This window comes from Podarcis tiliguerta, assembly GCF_965153285.1.
Source record: "Podarcis tiliguerta genome assembly, chromosome: 12".
In the NCBI taxonomy this organism is placed as follows: Eukaryota; Metazoa; Chordata; class Lepidosauria; order Squamata; family Lacertidae; genus Podarcis; species Podarcis tiliguerta.
Genome location: NC_139545.1, coordinates 43,265,552 through 43,281,698, shown reverse-complemented (window position 1 = coordinate 43,281,698; position 16,147 = coordinate 43,265,552). Strand labels below are relative to the sequence as shown.

General features: G+C 43.8%; 4 long non-coding RNA genes across 5 annotated transcripts in view; 2 read left to right on the top strand and 2 right to left on the bottom strand.

Annotated features, from left to right (window-relative positions):
* Positions 1–16,147, bottom strand: part of LOC310661177 — an 860,679-nt gene that overhangs the window by 466,171 nt on the left and 378,361 nt on the right. The gene's annotated exons all lie outside the window — the stretch shown is intronic.
* LOC310661171 overlaps positions 1–16,147 on the top strand; it is a 400,681-nt gene that overhangs the window by 314,629 nt on the left and 69,905 nt on the right. The window lies entirely within an intron of this gene.
* On the top strand, positions 2,906–9,878 carry LOC310661095. Of its 2 annotated transcripts, none has more exons than XR_014503698.1 (5): positions 2,906–3,722; positions 5,089–5,215; positions 5,514–5,602; positions 6,213–6,902; positions 9,591–9,878. It is a non-coding gene; the product is annotated as an uncharacterized lncRNA (long non-coding RNA). The 2 variants fall into 2 exon arrangements; XR_014503699.1 differs by lacking the exon at positions 9,591–9,878 and adding an exon at positions 6,937–7,012 and having other exon boundaries at positions 3,570–3,722; positions 6,213–6,288.
* LOC310661106 lies at positions 3,746–6,439 on the bottom strand. The gene is made up of 3 exons (XR_014503716.1): positions 6,387–6,439; positions 5,780–5,805; positions 3,746–4,103 (listed from the first exon to the last, which is right to left on the bottom strand). It is a non-coding gene; the product is annotated as an uncharacterized lncRNA (long non-coding RNA).

The following is a 16,147-nucleotide window of genomic DNA, read 5'->3' as shown; positions in this document are numbered from 1 at the left end:
CCCAGCAGGGAGAGTGTCAAGGTGGCAGGAGGTCACTGTGGTTTAGCCACACTGGCAGAACAGCAAGATTGGCTCTAGCAGTGCTCCTGCAGCACATCATAGTCTGAGTAGATATTGCTGGAATCAGTGGACTGATTGATTTCATAGGTCTCCTCTAAGAACACATAAGGATGGAAACCCCTTTGGTTTTTTATCATTTAAGACTGGAGTGGGAAACCACTGAGTTGTGGGCCAAATGTGGCCCTTCAGGACACTGTACCTGGCCCTCAGGACTCTCCCCAGGCCCTCACCAGGCATATCTCACATCCTTCTTGGGTGTTTTTGCCTGATTTGGGGTGTTTCCTTTAACTGTGTATGTAAAGCTTCTTGCCTTTGGACTGAAAAATGCTCTCCCCCCACCCCCCGGTTATGATATGCCCTTCTCTGGTATTGGTACAAATAAGTGGTAGCCAATATGTCTTTTTGGGGACACGGGTGGCGCTGTGGGTAAAACCTCAGTGCCTAGGACTTGCTGATCGTAAGGTCGGTGGTTCGAATCCCCACGGCGGGGTGAGCTCTTGTCGTTCAGTCCCAGCTCCTGCCCACCTAGCAGTTCGAAAGCACCCCTAAGTGCAATTAGATAAATCGGTATCGCTTTATAGCGGGAAGGTAAACGGCATTTCCGTGTGCGGTGCTGGTGCTGGCTCGCCAGCTGCAGCTTCGTCACGCTGGCCACGTGACCTGGAAGTGTCTTCGGATGGTACTGGCTCCCGGCCTCTTGAGCGAGATGAGCGCGCAACCCTAGAGTCGCTCACAACTGGCCCGTACGGGCAGGGGTACCTTTACCTTTATATGTCTTTTTAAATAATAAACAAGCAAAGAAGCCCAGTGTTCTGAGGGCTGAGGAGGCTATGATGATGTCTCCCCAGCTGTTGCCATTGTCTGTTGACTGCCTGTGATGTCACAAAAGCACATGGCAGTTGGGTAGTTATAAAGGTGGGCCAAGACGAAATCCAAAGCAAAAGGCTTTTCCCTCCTCAAGGAGAACACAACTGTGGGCACCAGCTGTAGCATTCAGCACTGGGTGGTCTCCTTTAGTATGGAGGTGTGCTGAGCAACAAATAAGCCCGATTCTCTGGCAATGGGATGCTGTGGAACAATGAGAAGGCAAGTTCACTTGCTGCGTGGGATTGTGACTTGAAGGCAGCTGATATCCAAAGCCGGCTGATTTCTGGTACTGGACCAGGCAGAAGCTGGCAAATGGTGGTGGGTGGAAGCTGGGGGAGTTCATATTCAGAAGCTGGTAGAAATGCAAGTCTACAGCAGGCTGGTGTTTGTGGATGCAAGCTGGTTGAAATTCACTTTCAGAAGCCCGTCAACAGAAGCTGTGTGGATATTTGTAGACTGAAACTGGATTATGTTATGTGAATGAACAGAGAGTGGCTGATGAGTGAATGTGTCTGTCTGAATGGAAGGTTTCAAATGGAGTCAAGGTGAATGGTGTGTGTATCTGACGGGTGTATTCAAGGGATGGCATAAGTCACCCTTCAGATACCATGTGCCTGGGGATTGTGTTCAGAGGATGGCAGAGATCGCCTTCCAGGCACAAGGTAAATGGATGAACTGGTGGAAGGTAGTGGAAGTTGGTAGACTGAGGTCAGGGATGAAGATGTCCAACAGAAGCCAGTGGCTGTGCCTTGGTGATGCTGTCAGATTATAGATATCCCCCTCACTTTGCCTGTGTTTGCCATTCGGGGGTGTCTTAGCCTGCAAAGCTTTTTTCAAGACCACCCATGAAAGTAATGAAGAGAACCACAGGGCTTAAGCAAACCAGTTTCTATTTCTAAACAAATGTCTTTATAAAGTCGTGTTCATTACACCTTTCCCCCTCAAGGTGGACAACAAGGGGCTGTTTCACTGGAAGCCGCTGGCTATGGACTCCCTGTGGTGTTACAAATGTCTAAAGGGAAAGAAGCAGTTAGTATTGGGGGCAGGGGTGCCAGCATGAATAGAATATTGGGGGGGGGGCATACAGATAACCCCCACTCTGCATAATCAATCGCAAGACGTAGAAGTTTATGGGAGACTGAATTGCAACATTTTTCTAGACGTCGTGTTCTTTTTGTGCAGCCAACAGCAGAGCTCCAAGCTTAAACATGTGTGGAGAGTGAGAGCACATTATTTCATTTCAGGTTTATATGATATTGTTTGGAGAGGGAGGGGTGATGTTTTTTTTGGAGGGAGTGTTACCAGCAACCAGCATTTCTGGAGGGCAGGCTACACATTTAAATAAGTCCATAAATCAATTCATAAATTATTGTAGCTGTGGTGCAAGTTTGCCCTAAAAGTTGCATAGGCCCCTTCCACCATCGCCATGTTGGATAGGACATAATATCTGGAGGCTGTCACCACCACCCCAGCTTACGGTTTCTGACATTACCCAAAACACCCCTGTGTAATCTTGTTATTCTTTATAATTTGTACAGCTCTGAACTGAGGTTTTTTAAAATGGATCTTCCCTATAATTTCCCCTCATTTCTGCTGCCCCCACTGATATATGTACCTGAATACTCCGCTCCTAACATAACCCAATAAGGAGCATGTGGTGGTGCAATACAATTATTTATTCAAAACAGAAATAATAAGGGTTTTATAATTACTCAGTGTGCAAACAGCTGACAATGCACTTAAGATTTTGGAGCATAAAGATACAGAGCAAAAGGAGGTACGACGAAATTCCCTTTGCCAAACTGAAGACGCGTTACATGGGATTATAGCTCTAGTAGACTCTGTCAGGCAGAGGATCTCTAGACCAGTGGAGGCGTGCATGAGAGACGAGAAGGCTGAACCACAGATTAAATGGAAGAAGAAAGCGAAACTTGGCTATGAGAGGCAGGGAACATCCAGAAAGCGAAACTTGGCTATGAGAGGCTCTGACATGACGTGCAGATGATGATGAAGAGTTTGGATTTGATATCCCGCTTTATCACTACCCGAAGGAGTCTCAAAGCGGCTAACATTCTCCTTTCCCTTCCTCCCCCACAACAAACACTCTGTGAGGTGAGTGGGGCTGAGAGACTTCAGAGAAGTGTGACTAGCCCAAGGTCACCCAGCAGCTGCATGTGGAGGAGCGGAGACGCGAACCCGGTTCCCCAGATTACGAGTCTACCGCTCTTAACTACTACACCATGCTGGCTCTCCAAGAGAAGGTAGATGCAAAGGCAGATGCAGAGGAATTGCTGATTTCATTTGATGCTCCTGATATCAGCCTGATGGAAGTGCTTGGTGGAAGGCAGAAAGGAGGATCAATGTGAAGCGTGAAGGCCACTCCCCACCGGGCCTAGGGGGCGAGACCTACACTCACCAGCCCTGCAAAAGAGGCAAGACTGATCCAATTTAAGAAACTACCCCTTTTGCCACACGAACCAGCAACTCTCACACCAACTCACATCCACTCCCAAACTCCACTATCAACCACTCCAAACCAAATTCTGCCAACTGTCTCCAGCATCATTCAAACAGCCCTTTCAAATTCTCATCCAATCATCACTCACTACCAACATCGAAGCTCCCTCCCTCTTCCTCCCTCCCCCGCATTTACCTGAATTCCTCTATTATAGTTACCTACACATAATTGCCCTCTGATACACCTACAGTATGCACATAAACAGCAGAACAGTACAGTCTGCTTCAGATTCTATGTCCCAAAATGGCAGCAGTTGGAGGACTGTGAAATTCTATAGGTAAGGCAAAAGGCATAAGCCCCCTTCACTGTGCTGGTCCCATTCATGGCAGTAATGGCCTGAAGGAGGCTGGTGCCACGTAGGCCTTTAGGAAGAGCTGTGGCTCAGCAGTGCAGCCTCTGTTTGGTGTGCAGAAAACCCCAGCTCCAGTCCTTAGCATCTCCATAGAGAACTGGAAAAGACTCCTTGTCTGAAACCCTGGAGAGGCTCAGCTAGTCAGCATGGACAGTCCTGAACTCAATGAACCAGTGTTCTGGCTTGCTATAAGACAGCTTCCTATGGTCTGGAAGAATTTCAGCATTGCTTCTGATAATGCCCATTTTTGGGTTCTTATGCCAAATGACCTGTAGAATTTGATAAGTGGAGAAACTTGAGGGGAAACTGGCACAAACACAAAAAAGGGGGGTTAATCAGCATTTCACTTTCTTCCACCTCCACTTTCTCCCTCGCCGCATGCCCATACCAAATAGCTGAAGACAGTATTTCAGAAACAATCTCTCTGCCCACTGTAGTGCTGGGACCCTCAGAACAGCTGAGGAGATCACCCCTTTTTAGAGAAAGAAAAGGCATGTGTCAAGCTGCCTCACCCACAGAGCCTTCGGGCAAAACACATCATTCTTTTGGCGCTGTCAGGGACTGAATAAATCACAGATAACTGGGTTAAAATGTCAGCACCCAATGGGATTGAAATAAATCTGCTACCTTTCTGCATTCAAGGGAGATGCTAAACGGCAGTGCCACCAGCGCCTCATCCATTCGGCAGGGCAAATTAAATATCTTAACGAGCATGAATATATATACATTTTATTCCCTTGCAATAAGTCCATGCTGGATCTCAAGGTGGCCGAGGTTAAAGACGTGTGAATGTGAATGATGGCGTTAAAAGGTTTTCAGACTCTGTTTATTAATAGCTCTCACCCTTTCACCCCAGCGGCATCCATCACAGCTTGGTTAAAATACCATCTCCCTTCATCAATCACTGGGATTCTTCCCTGCCCAGATGAAGATGGAGGGACGAGGGAACAGAATACCCACCAACTATTTGTACAGTTGCAAGAGCGCTTTGTAACCGTAATACCAAAACAGAATCTTGTAGGATCAAGATGGGGTGTTTGGGGTATTTTTTGTGGGATGTATTATTACTAGATCAGTCAAGTACAACATTTTCTGGTTGCCTAGAATGGACACACAGGGGAATGTGGCTCCAGACAGAGAGGACTTCCTGTCATACCTGCTCTGGACCTTCTTCCCCCTGTGTGTGACCAGGTAGATGGGCATGACCCTAGCTCACCATATAAAAGGGCTGGCCACTCTCTCTTGGACTCTTACTTTCTTACTATTTCTCTTGGACTCTCCTGGCTCTTAGCCAGCACATGGCTCAACCTTCACATAAGATGGAGCCCACAAGCAGAAAGTCTGAGATGTAGCTCATACTTCTTCTGACTGTAACCACAGGATAAAGCCTGCCTTCAGATCACTGCTGTGAACTGAATGTGAGTAAAACTTTATTCTTACTTTTAAAGAAGACTGTGTTGTGTTGCTATTATTATTTTAAGAGGGAAATAAAAGGGAAACTTACCAGGAACAATCCAGACTGGACAAGCCAGACAGGATTGCTTAATTAAAGGATTCTAATGAATCATTTATTTGCTTCCAATAAGTTGCAAAGGGAATGTGCTCTGGTGTTTACTCACTAGCGTGAGTGAGGAGGGATAATATCAAAACAGTATATCCTCTCCTACTTTCCTTGACATTCCCACATTATTATTACTGTATTAAATCTCCTAACAGGGAGAAGACATCACTGGGTGGCTTTTAGATGTCCCAAAGGCCTTCATGAAGCCGTTGATCATCAAGGACAACCTTCCCTCCCACAAAATGTAAACTTCTTGAAGGAACTGATAGCTTTTTCTTTTTGTCTTCTGTTTTAATTTAGCTTGTCTCTCTGTAAACTGTTTGACGTTGGTAATGAAAAATGGAAATGGCAAATGGCCTCAAACTATCAGGAGTATATCCACTAAATGCAGCTGTAAGAAACAGACTTAACTGCCACTTACTTTGATGTTCTGCACTGTTCTCATTCCTGGATATGTAGGGATAAATATGTTATAGTCATTTTTAGCTTGTATTAAGTAACATTTCCCACCCTTCATCCAAAATATCTGAATTTACTCTAGGAAGATTCTGCCCCCCCCCCCGAAAAGGTAAGTTTGCCATGAGAGAAAGGTGAAGATCACAAACAGCAGAATGCATGAATAACATTACTTGGCAAAGGCATCATTTAGAAATGGTTGTGACTAAATTGTGGTGGTTAACAGTAAGTGTGCAAGAGCTTTGAGAAACAAATCACCTGTTAATCACAGACATTCCATGGCAGACAAATGAGTGTGGAAATGATGCCCTGTAGACAGAGAAACCCACCTGACATTCTGCCTTCCAACATTTTACAGATAAAAATAAAGTTATTGTAACCTTTATTCTGTTTTCAAGGACTTTGCAAGCACTAGCCAACCAACTATGGCACACTGTGGAAGGATTCACCACCTGCTACACCGACTTCTTTAAGGTGGCTGTGGCGTTTGCCCATTCTTTTGAAAATGTCTGTACAGTAGGAGAGAAAGAGTTAATAGGTAGACCAATAGAAAAGCCAGAGGCGGAGCCTACCTGTTTATAAAAGGGCTTAGCCCAAGGTTGGTTTTAGTTAGTTGGTTGGTTGGGAAAGGCAGTTGGGAAAACAGTTGGCAGACAGTTGGAAACAGAGAGACAGTGCAGTTGGCTCTTGTGTGAGGGGAGGTAGAAGCATTAGAAACAGTATAAAATAAGACTAAGAAGGTAAAGAGTAACAACGTTTTGAATGCAGTTAAAGTTTATTTGTGTTTGCAATAAATTACACTCTTCTTTGTTAACTTAAGAATCTGACTGAGACTAAGTGATTTACCGGGGAGGACCTGGTTGGTGGCAGTGGATTAGTGGTGTACGGGTCAATAGTCTGTGAAACGACTGGGGGCTCCATACGAACACCACAGGGGCCATGTCTTAGTGTTAGGGCATTTGACTTGAAGGCACGCAGAGAGTTAAAGAAAAGGATTGGGTGCCCAATGATGGAAGCATTGCACTGTCGAAAACTCTGAAGATCTGCTGCCAGTCAGAGCAGACAGCCCTAGGCTTGATGGACAAATGGTGAGACAGTTTCTTATATCTGTTTACTCCATAGTCGCTTGTCATTGTCTACCACTGATTTAAAGAGGCTGGTTGTTCTTTGGAGAAATATGCATCATAAAAGCACAACTGGTGTGCATGCATGCATGCCAAAGCTGAGATCCACTCATGTCCCACTCAGAGATGAGAGAGAGAGAGAGAGAGAGAGAGAGAGAGAGATGAACCATGAGGAATGACAATATCAGGTGATAGAGAATCTCATGGATTATCATCAACAACTAATAACAATTCTATTCTCCCAGCCTCTTGGAGCAAAAATATTAACCATTATTTGGTTGTATTATTCTCAAGCTGCTGCACTATTGCTTGTTTTTCTTTTTTATTAATTGAGCTGGCCAATATGTTAATGCATTTTCTGCATTCTTAGAAGCCTCAAAGGGGACTGCTTGCAATCTCTCTTATTTCTCAGTTCAGTTAGATTCCAATCAAGAAGAAGAAGAAAAGTTTGGATTTGATATCCCGCTTTATCACTACCCTAAGGAGTCTCAAAGCAGCTAACAATCTCCTTTCCCTTCTCCATCCCCTTTTACTCTATTTAGCTAAAATACTATTTGCACCTGCATTTAATATCAGGATGGCAAATCCTCTCTTCACGGCACTCTGATTTTATTCCATTTTTTAACAACTTCCCATAGAAGTATCTCATCCTTGTGTTCCCAGTTCAGCAATATTTTACAAGTATCAGATTTAACAACCATGATTCATCATGGGAGAATCAGTGAGATTTCTTGCTGCCTTAGAATCAGACACCTTGGTGTCTTCAGACCCCCAAAAGTAGATACTTTGCCCTGTCTCATTCATTCCCCGCACCCTGTGTTGCACAATGTAGATCAATAATACTGAATGATGTGGCAGTTCCAAATGACCCTCATTATATGGGGTATCACCAGGGCCACAATACCTCAAGGACCGGTTCTCATCATATGAAGTGACCAGGAACCTGCAATCATCATCTGAGGCCCTTCTTTGTGTGCCTCCTCCAGAGGTCTAGAGGGTGGCAACGTGAGGACGGGCCTTTTCTGCAGTTGCTCCCCATTTGTGGAATGCTCTCCCCAAGGAAGCTTGCCTGGCACCTTTCTTACATATCTTTAGGTGCCAGGCAATGTGTTTGTGGGAGGTGAGATATTTGAACACTTTTATGATATATTTTGTGTTCTTGTTTTGTATTTTTATGTTGTGAATCATGCTGAGATCTTTGCAGTGCTTTTCTTTTCTTAAAAAAATATTTAGGGGTACTCTCATTTTGACTCAAGAAAATCACCATTTTATAGTTCAAATCAGGAAAGATAAATACAGTGGTACCTCGGGTTAAGTACTTAATTCATTCCGGAGGTCCGTTCTTAACCTGAAACTGTTCTTAACCTGAAGCACCACTTTAGCTAATGGGGCCTTCAGCTGCCACCGCACCGCCGGAGCACGATTTCTGTTCTCATCCTGAAGCAAAGTTCTTAACCTGAGGTACTATTTCTGGGTTACTGGAGCCCGTAACCTGAAGCGCATGTAACCTGAAGCTTATGTAACCCAAGGTACCATTGTACAGTAAATGGACAAAAGGACGAAGAACATGCATTATACCAGGAAAGGAAATGAAGCCGCCATCAGAGGTGGTAACAACGAAACTGACCAATCACCATGCTAGATTCCAACTCCCACTTCACATATTAAATGTTTGCTTCCGTCTGAGACTTAGGAAACACTGTGACTGGAAATGAGGCCGCCATTGGGGTTAGCAATGGAACTGACGATTCACCATGCTAGAGAAGAAACTTTTTTTGAAAAATATTTTCTTCTCCCGTTGGATTCACAAAAAGTTTAGGGGTATGCGTACCCCGAGAAAAAAAAGCACTGGATCTTTGGATAAAGCGCAGTACAGTGGTACCTCGGGTTACATACACTTCAGGTTACAGACGCTTCAGGTTACAGACTCCACTAACCCAGAAATAGTACCTTGGGTTAAGAACTTTGCTTCAGGATGAGAACAGAAATCGCACAGCGGCTGCAGCAGGAGGCCGCATTAGCTAAAGTGGTACCTCATGTTAAGAACAGCTTTAAGAACGGACCTCTGGAATGAATTAAGTTCTTAACCCAAGGTACCACTGTATACAAATTTAGTAAATAAACAAACCAACAACAACAATACAGGGGGCAACCATTATAAGTGTGTCCAATTGAGGCACAATTGCCAATATGTGGGTCCTTTTGGACCCAGAAGAGGTCAGAATGGGGGCAGGGTGGAATGGGGCAGGGCAGGGTGCCCTTGCACGCACTCTGGTGATGTGCTTGGGGGCCAGGAAGAGAACCCCAGCGCAAAATGGTCACTTCCTATATTAATAATCAGAATGAGAAGAACATGCCATGACAGCAGGCAGTCATTCCAATTCATAGTACACCATTTATCTGTTTACTGGAGAGCACACAACCCCATGCAAACAGGAGGAACCTTCTTTAGCACAACATAATTAGAAGCTTTCCAACCACACATGCAATTACATGCTCTAGGGTTCCCTTTATTAAAGGTTTCCTTTGTCTGGATATGTGCCAAATTAGTTGCATGTGTGAATGTTTTCGCTGCACCGTAACCCTCAGCTATTTCGTACAGCGGGAACGCTGCATTGCATTAACCTCACAATTAACCCTTATTATTTGCAGGTGGATCAGCATTTCTCTCTGAGCAAGGACACGCCAGCTGCCCGGCCAGAGGCCTCCACTGCAGCTCGAAGAGGAAGATACGCCACATCTGCTTTTCGTTTGCAGTGCGGCTGTCTTAGGAGGGTTGTATAACGGAGGGAGACTGTGGAGTGAACATCAGCGGAGCGGTCGAAAGCTTTAGGAGCATCAACATGAAATCTGCCAAATCTCTCTAACTGGAACAGGATTGGTAACAGTTTTCAGGCCAAGATGCAGACCTCATTTATGAACATTGTGGGATGGCGGCCGGGGCACAGAGGGGGGTGGGGGTGGGCGGGATCTGCGAAAGCCTCGGTCCAAATCTATGCAAGAGGTTAGAATAATACAAGACACAAATATTCCAGAATGTCTCATCGCAATTAAGCTTTGCTATCCGAAAAGAAGCTGTCCATTTCACATTATTTTACAGCATAGGAAAAACAGACTTCAGGCTTCAAGATAAACATACATAAGAGTACTGGAAAGGAAAAAGAGTGTGAAGCTTATTAAAGTAAAGCAAAAGAAAAAAAAGTGACATAATGTTATTAGTAGTAGTAAAAGGGAAACGGTCATCTGGAAGCTATTTTAACAGCTCTATTTATTTAGGTCCAAGGTAATAAAAAGGTTGTCAGAAATGGCTTCCTTGCAACAAGCCAAACAGAATTTTCTCTAAATAAAATAATAGGATAAAACTTCAATTGTATATCTAAACTGTCTGCAGCAAGGCTTCCAAATTCTTTATCTCAGAGTAGTAGTTACTCTTTCATAGCTCCCTTCACCCATACCCTCCAAAATATGTCAGATGAAACTCAGAATGCTTGTTTTGTGTTTTATATGTAAAAACAACTTACTGTGGTGCAGTTGACAGCAAGCAATGGTAACAATAGTCTCTTGTGTCCAGAAATATTAGCTTCAAAATGGAGTCCCCCTCACCTCATCATGCAGTTTTACTTTTAGGTGTCTTTCAGCTGGGAATGGAGGAGAAATCCACTCTGGATTGCATTTCCATACAAACCTACTAATTTCGATGTCCCAAAACAATACATGAACCAAAACACAGCTATCCCTTGAGATTTGCACTCCTCTGAGTTTTGTTATGCAGTCTGCCAACCAAAACCAAATATGTACGAAAATAAGTATTAAGGGTGTGTGTTTAAAAAAGGTCTGTATAGTTAAAGCTATGGTTTTCCCAGTAGTGATGTATGGAAGTGAGAGCTGGACCATAAAGAAGGCTGATCGCCGAAGAACTGATGCTTTTGAATTATGGTGCTGGAGGAGACTCTTGAGAGTCCCATGGACTGCAAGAAGATCAAACCTCTCCATTCTGAAGGAAATCAGCCCTGAGTGCTCACTGGAAGGACAGATCCTAAAGCTGAGACTCCAATACTTTGGCCACCTCATGAGAAGAGAAGGCTCCCTGGAAAAGACCCTGATGTTGGGAAAGATGGAAGGCACAAGGAGAAGGGGACGACGGAGGACGAGATGGTTGGATAGTGTTCTCGAAGCTACCAACATGAGTTTGACTAAACTGCGGGAGACAGTGGAAGACAGAAGTGCCTGGCATGCTCTGGTCCATGGGGTCACGAAGAGTCGGACACGACTCAACAACAGCAATTTAAAAATGAATATATTTAGTGAAATACAATAATGTATTGTACTAGAGGAATATTTTGCACATATGTGAATATCAGGCAAAATTGCATATTCAAAGATGTATACCAAGGGGGGGGGAGGAACACTTCACAAGCTGATGCAGAAATATGGCAAATTGAATTTAAGACTGTAAAATTAGAAAACACAATTGATAGATTAATCCATCTCCAAATGTATGTCACACCTTTCTCCTTGCCTGGTGAGTATATGGGTGTAGACTTGTGCTAAGCCTATTGAAGGAAAGAGACATTGGGAGCCCTAAACAACTGTAGCTGGTGGACCAAAGAAGCAGGACAAAAAACATTCTTAGCTGCAGCTGCTACCTGGAAAACTAGGGTCAAGTCCAGGAAGGGGAAGACCCGGTGCAGAAAAGCCCAGGTTCAATGCCCAGCATCTCCATGTGGGAATTGGAATGTCTGTTGCCCAAAACCCTGGAGAGCCACTGCCAGGCAGTACAGACAACAGATGTGAAAACTGTGGCCCTCCAGATGCTGTTGAATCCTAACTCCCACCAGCCTCCACTATTTGCCATGTCTAACATGTGAAGAGCCACAGGCTCCCCATCCTTTGTGTATCTAGATGGTCCAATGGTCTGTGGCTGTGGTTTTCAACCAGTGTGCCATGGCAACCAGGGGTGCCTTGAATGATGGTCAGGGGTGCCACGGGCAACACTGGCCCCTGTCCCTCTTTCCTTCCTTCCCTTCCTTCCTCTGATGCCTTCTCATGTCTTGGCCTCCCAAAGGCTTGTACAGCTGTTTACTGCAGCAGCCCTGTCTACAAGCTCCCCAGGCAAATGGTGCCTCTGGGGCTTCCCAGGGGCTTCCCAAGTCCCTGTGGGGCAGTGTGAGGAAGCACCTATCTTTGATGCAGTGGGAGGGGAAGCTCAGAGACCAGGGGTGGCAGCAGAGGCTGCCCAGAAGACTCCCAAGGAGAAGGGAGAAGAGAGGAGGCTGAGGGTACACTCCACAAGGGAGGGTGTTCGAAAAATGGTGAGAGGCTGCCAACTCTGCTGTGACATAACTTGGCTCCTGAGCTGCACAGGGGTGCCGCAGAAAGAATGCAGTGGGTCAAGGGAGCCGTGGACTCAAAAAGGTTGAAAACCTCTGGTCTGTGGTATAAAGCAGCTTCAAATGTTCCTATCTCTTTTCCCAGGTGTATTTCATATCCTCGAACATTTCTCCAATAAAAATAGGGATGTCCTATTCCATCATCATCATCATCATACAGTGGTACCTCGGGTTAAGAACTTAATTTGTTCTGGAGGTCCGTTCTTAACCTGAAACTGTTCTTAACCTGAAGCACCACTTTAGCTAATGGGGCCTCCAGCTGCCGCCACACCTCCGGAGCACAATTTCTGTTTTCATCCTGAAGTAAAGTTCTTAACCTGAAGCACTATTTCTGGGTTAGCGGAGTCTGTAACCCGAAACGTCTGTAACCTGAAGCGTATGTAACCCGAGGTACCACTGTAATAATAATAATATCTGGTATCTTCTAAAGGTTGTATACAGTTACTTCTCTCCTTGGCTTGGGAGTCACATAATGCCATAACCTCTAACATTTCTCCAGTTGGATGGTGCCTTGTACACTTCCTTCTGGCAACTCCTGCAGCCAAGCTGGTGCCCAACACATTGCTCTACTTTCCTTTGGGCCACATCAGCAAAGCAGTCTTGTCATCTGGGCAGCCCAGAACCCCTTCAACTTTAGCCCTGTGAGGTAGGCAGGGGCCATTTCAGTGACTGATCTGAAGATGCCTAGGGAGCCCCATGGCTATGCAAGATTCAGACACATCTCTCCTTTGCCCAAGCCCTATGCTGTATTCGTCCTAAGGAAAAGAGGGCTTAGGACATGGGTGGTGCTGTGGGTTAAACCACAGAGCCTAGGACTTGCCGATCAGAAGGTCGGCGGTTCGAATCCCCATGACGGGGTGAGCTCCCGTTGCTCGGTCCCTGCTCCTGCCAGCCTAGCAGTTCGAAAGCACGTCAAGTGCAAGTAGATAAATAGGTACCGCTCCAGTGGGAAGGTAAACGGCGTTTCCGTGCGCTGCTCTGGTTCGCCAGAAGCGGCTTAGTCATGTTGGCCACATGATCCGGAAGTTGTACGCCGGCTCCCTCAGCCTATAAAGCGAGATGAGCGCCGCAACCCCAGAGTCAGTCACGACTGGACCTAATGGTCAGGGGTCCCTTTACTTTTTAAGAAAAAGAGGGACATTCTGGGATCAAATCAGAAACCGGGACAGCTTCTGTAAATCCAGAGCTATCCCTGGAAAACAGGGAGACTTAGAGGGTCTGGTATTTGTTTTACCTCTTCTTGATGATTTCCCAGCATTGAAAAGATTTTCTCTATCTCTCTTTTTCTGGTTCCAGCAGGGTTTTCAAGTTTCAGTTAAAATTTTCCAGCTCCCCCCATTCGTTAATTTTTATATGTGCTTATATGTGATTGTCATATTTTTTACTGTTTCAGCTTCTTTAAAAAAAAGAAAAAAGAAAGAACAATTCTAGCAACCCTGAGAGTTTCAAATGGAAATGGAAAGGCAGCATACAATTCCTTGGGTCAATCAATCAATGTCTTTGGGGACACCTACAGTATAAATATAACACATGAATATCTGTGTTCAATAGACACTAGAGGGCACTCGTAATACCTATTGTATGTGATGAATGGATGAGTTTCAGCCTGGCCTTCTGCAATAATAGAATATTACCTGGCAAGTCAACTCTCTTTATTTTATTCTAATTCTTTAAAAAATAAAAAAGTTGAAATTCCTTATTATAGTTTTAATGCTAATGATGAAAAGTCTGCCGTATATTGCTTACAGTGGCAATGTAATTTAAATAAAACATATATGGTATGCATGGGGATATTTGATAAATTCAATTCAGTTTGCATTTCAGGGCAAATTTATCAAATGCACACTTTCCAAACAATTCATGAACTGAAAAACAGCCATCCTGAAAAGATACACACTTCCAAAATTTGTAATGCAGTTCTCCAACTAAACCAATGTTTACAAAAATGCATTCTGAGAAAAATTGGCTTCCAGGTGGAAAAATTAAAATTGGAAACAGAATTGTTAGAACCCAAAACAAAAATATTGTCTAGAATGTATAATTTGCTGCTGAAATGGAATACACAGGATGAGGAAGTGAAATCAGCAATGATTAAATGGGCACAAGATGTTGGTCATAATATAATGTTTGCTGACTGGGAAGGGTTATGGACCACTGGAATAAAGTTCACGGCAAGCAATGCCTTAAGAGAGAATATAATGAAAATGATTTATAGATGGTACATGACACCAGTCAAGCTAGCAAAAATTTATCATATGCCTGATAATAAATGTTGGAAATGTAAAGAATCTGAAGGCACTTTCTTTCACCTTTGGTGGACGTGCCCAAGGATTAAGCCCTTCTGGGAGATGATTTATAATGAACTGAAAAAAGTGTTTAAATACACATTTCGGAAGAACCCAGAAGCCTTTCTCCTGGGTATGGTTAACCAACAGGTCCAGGTGAAGGACAGGACATTTTTTATGTACGCCACAACAGCAGCAAGAATACTTATCGCACAGTATTGGAAGACACAAGAATTACCCACGCTGGAAGAATGGCAGATGAAAGTTATTGACTATATGGAATTAGCAGAAATGACTGGCAGAATCAGAGACCAGGGAGAAGAGACGGTGAAGGAAGACTGGAGGAAGTTCAAAGACTATCTACAGAAACACTACAAGATAATGAATGTTTGATGACACCAGATTGAACCTATAAGATTATGAGCATAAAAATTCAAAGATTAAGAAAGACTAATGTTTTAAGATATATGGAAATGTAATTATATTAAGACACTAAGAATATGCTGAACTAAAGACAAGCCAGAGGGAAAGAATTTACTGTCAGAATATAAGATTTGGAATACAGAGTGGGAAGGTTCGGGGAAGTCGCAGACTCAGGTTAATGTTAAATAATGCAAAGACACAATGATTGATTTTAACTTTTTCTTTATTCTTTCTTTTGTATTCTTTTGTTGTTGTATTGTCTGCATGTATTGTTTTTGTTTTTGTTTTCTTTGTATCTGTTTATTTGTATTGTGTGTTTATTGATTGTAAAACTAATAAAATATCATTTAAAAAAAACAAAAATGCATTCTGTTAGGGCATATGGCATGCAAAACATGTACATTAGTTAAAACTGCGTTCAAAGATGTGTTTATTAGGAGAAACTTTCACTAAAATGCAATTTATTTTCACAAGGATAAAAAAAAATAATTACTTATTGGTGGAACAATGTGGGGAATTGAATTTAAGATTAGAAAAATGACAAAATGAGAGAACCAAAATTAACAAAGCCTTCCAACCCTACACTGTGTCTTTGCTAAATGGCATGCCTAGTTTTTTCACTAGTGTGATTTTCCCAGCCTTGTACTTACTTATAATGGAGGCAATCCACCAGGAAGTTTTCCTATGAAGGTTCACTTAAACAAGTGGAAAGAGTAACATTTAGGGAGGAAAAAATATAGATTGATTGCATTTATATTCCGAGGAGCTCAAGAGGGAGCACATGGTTCTCTTCCTCCCCAATCTTCGTGATGACTGTGTGAGGGAGGTTGGTCTGTGAGGAAGTGACTGGCCCAAGGTCACCCAGTTAGCTTCATGGTCAAATGGGAATTTAAACCCTAGGTCCTAATCTGACACTCTAACCACAACATCACATTTTGATTATTTGGCAGGGGGATGGCTTTGGGGGTACAATCCTGTGCAGAGGATCTAATGGCTGAGAGGCTAAGCAGTCTCTCCCAAGCTTGGGTCCCTGGATGTTGCAGAACTGCAACTCCCATCATCTTGGTCATCATTGGTCAATCTGGCTGAGGCGATGGGAGCTGAAGTCCAA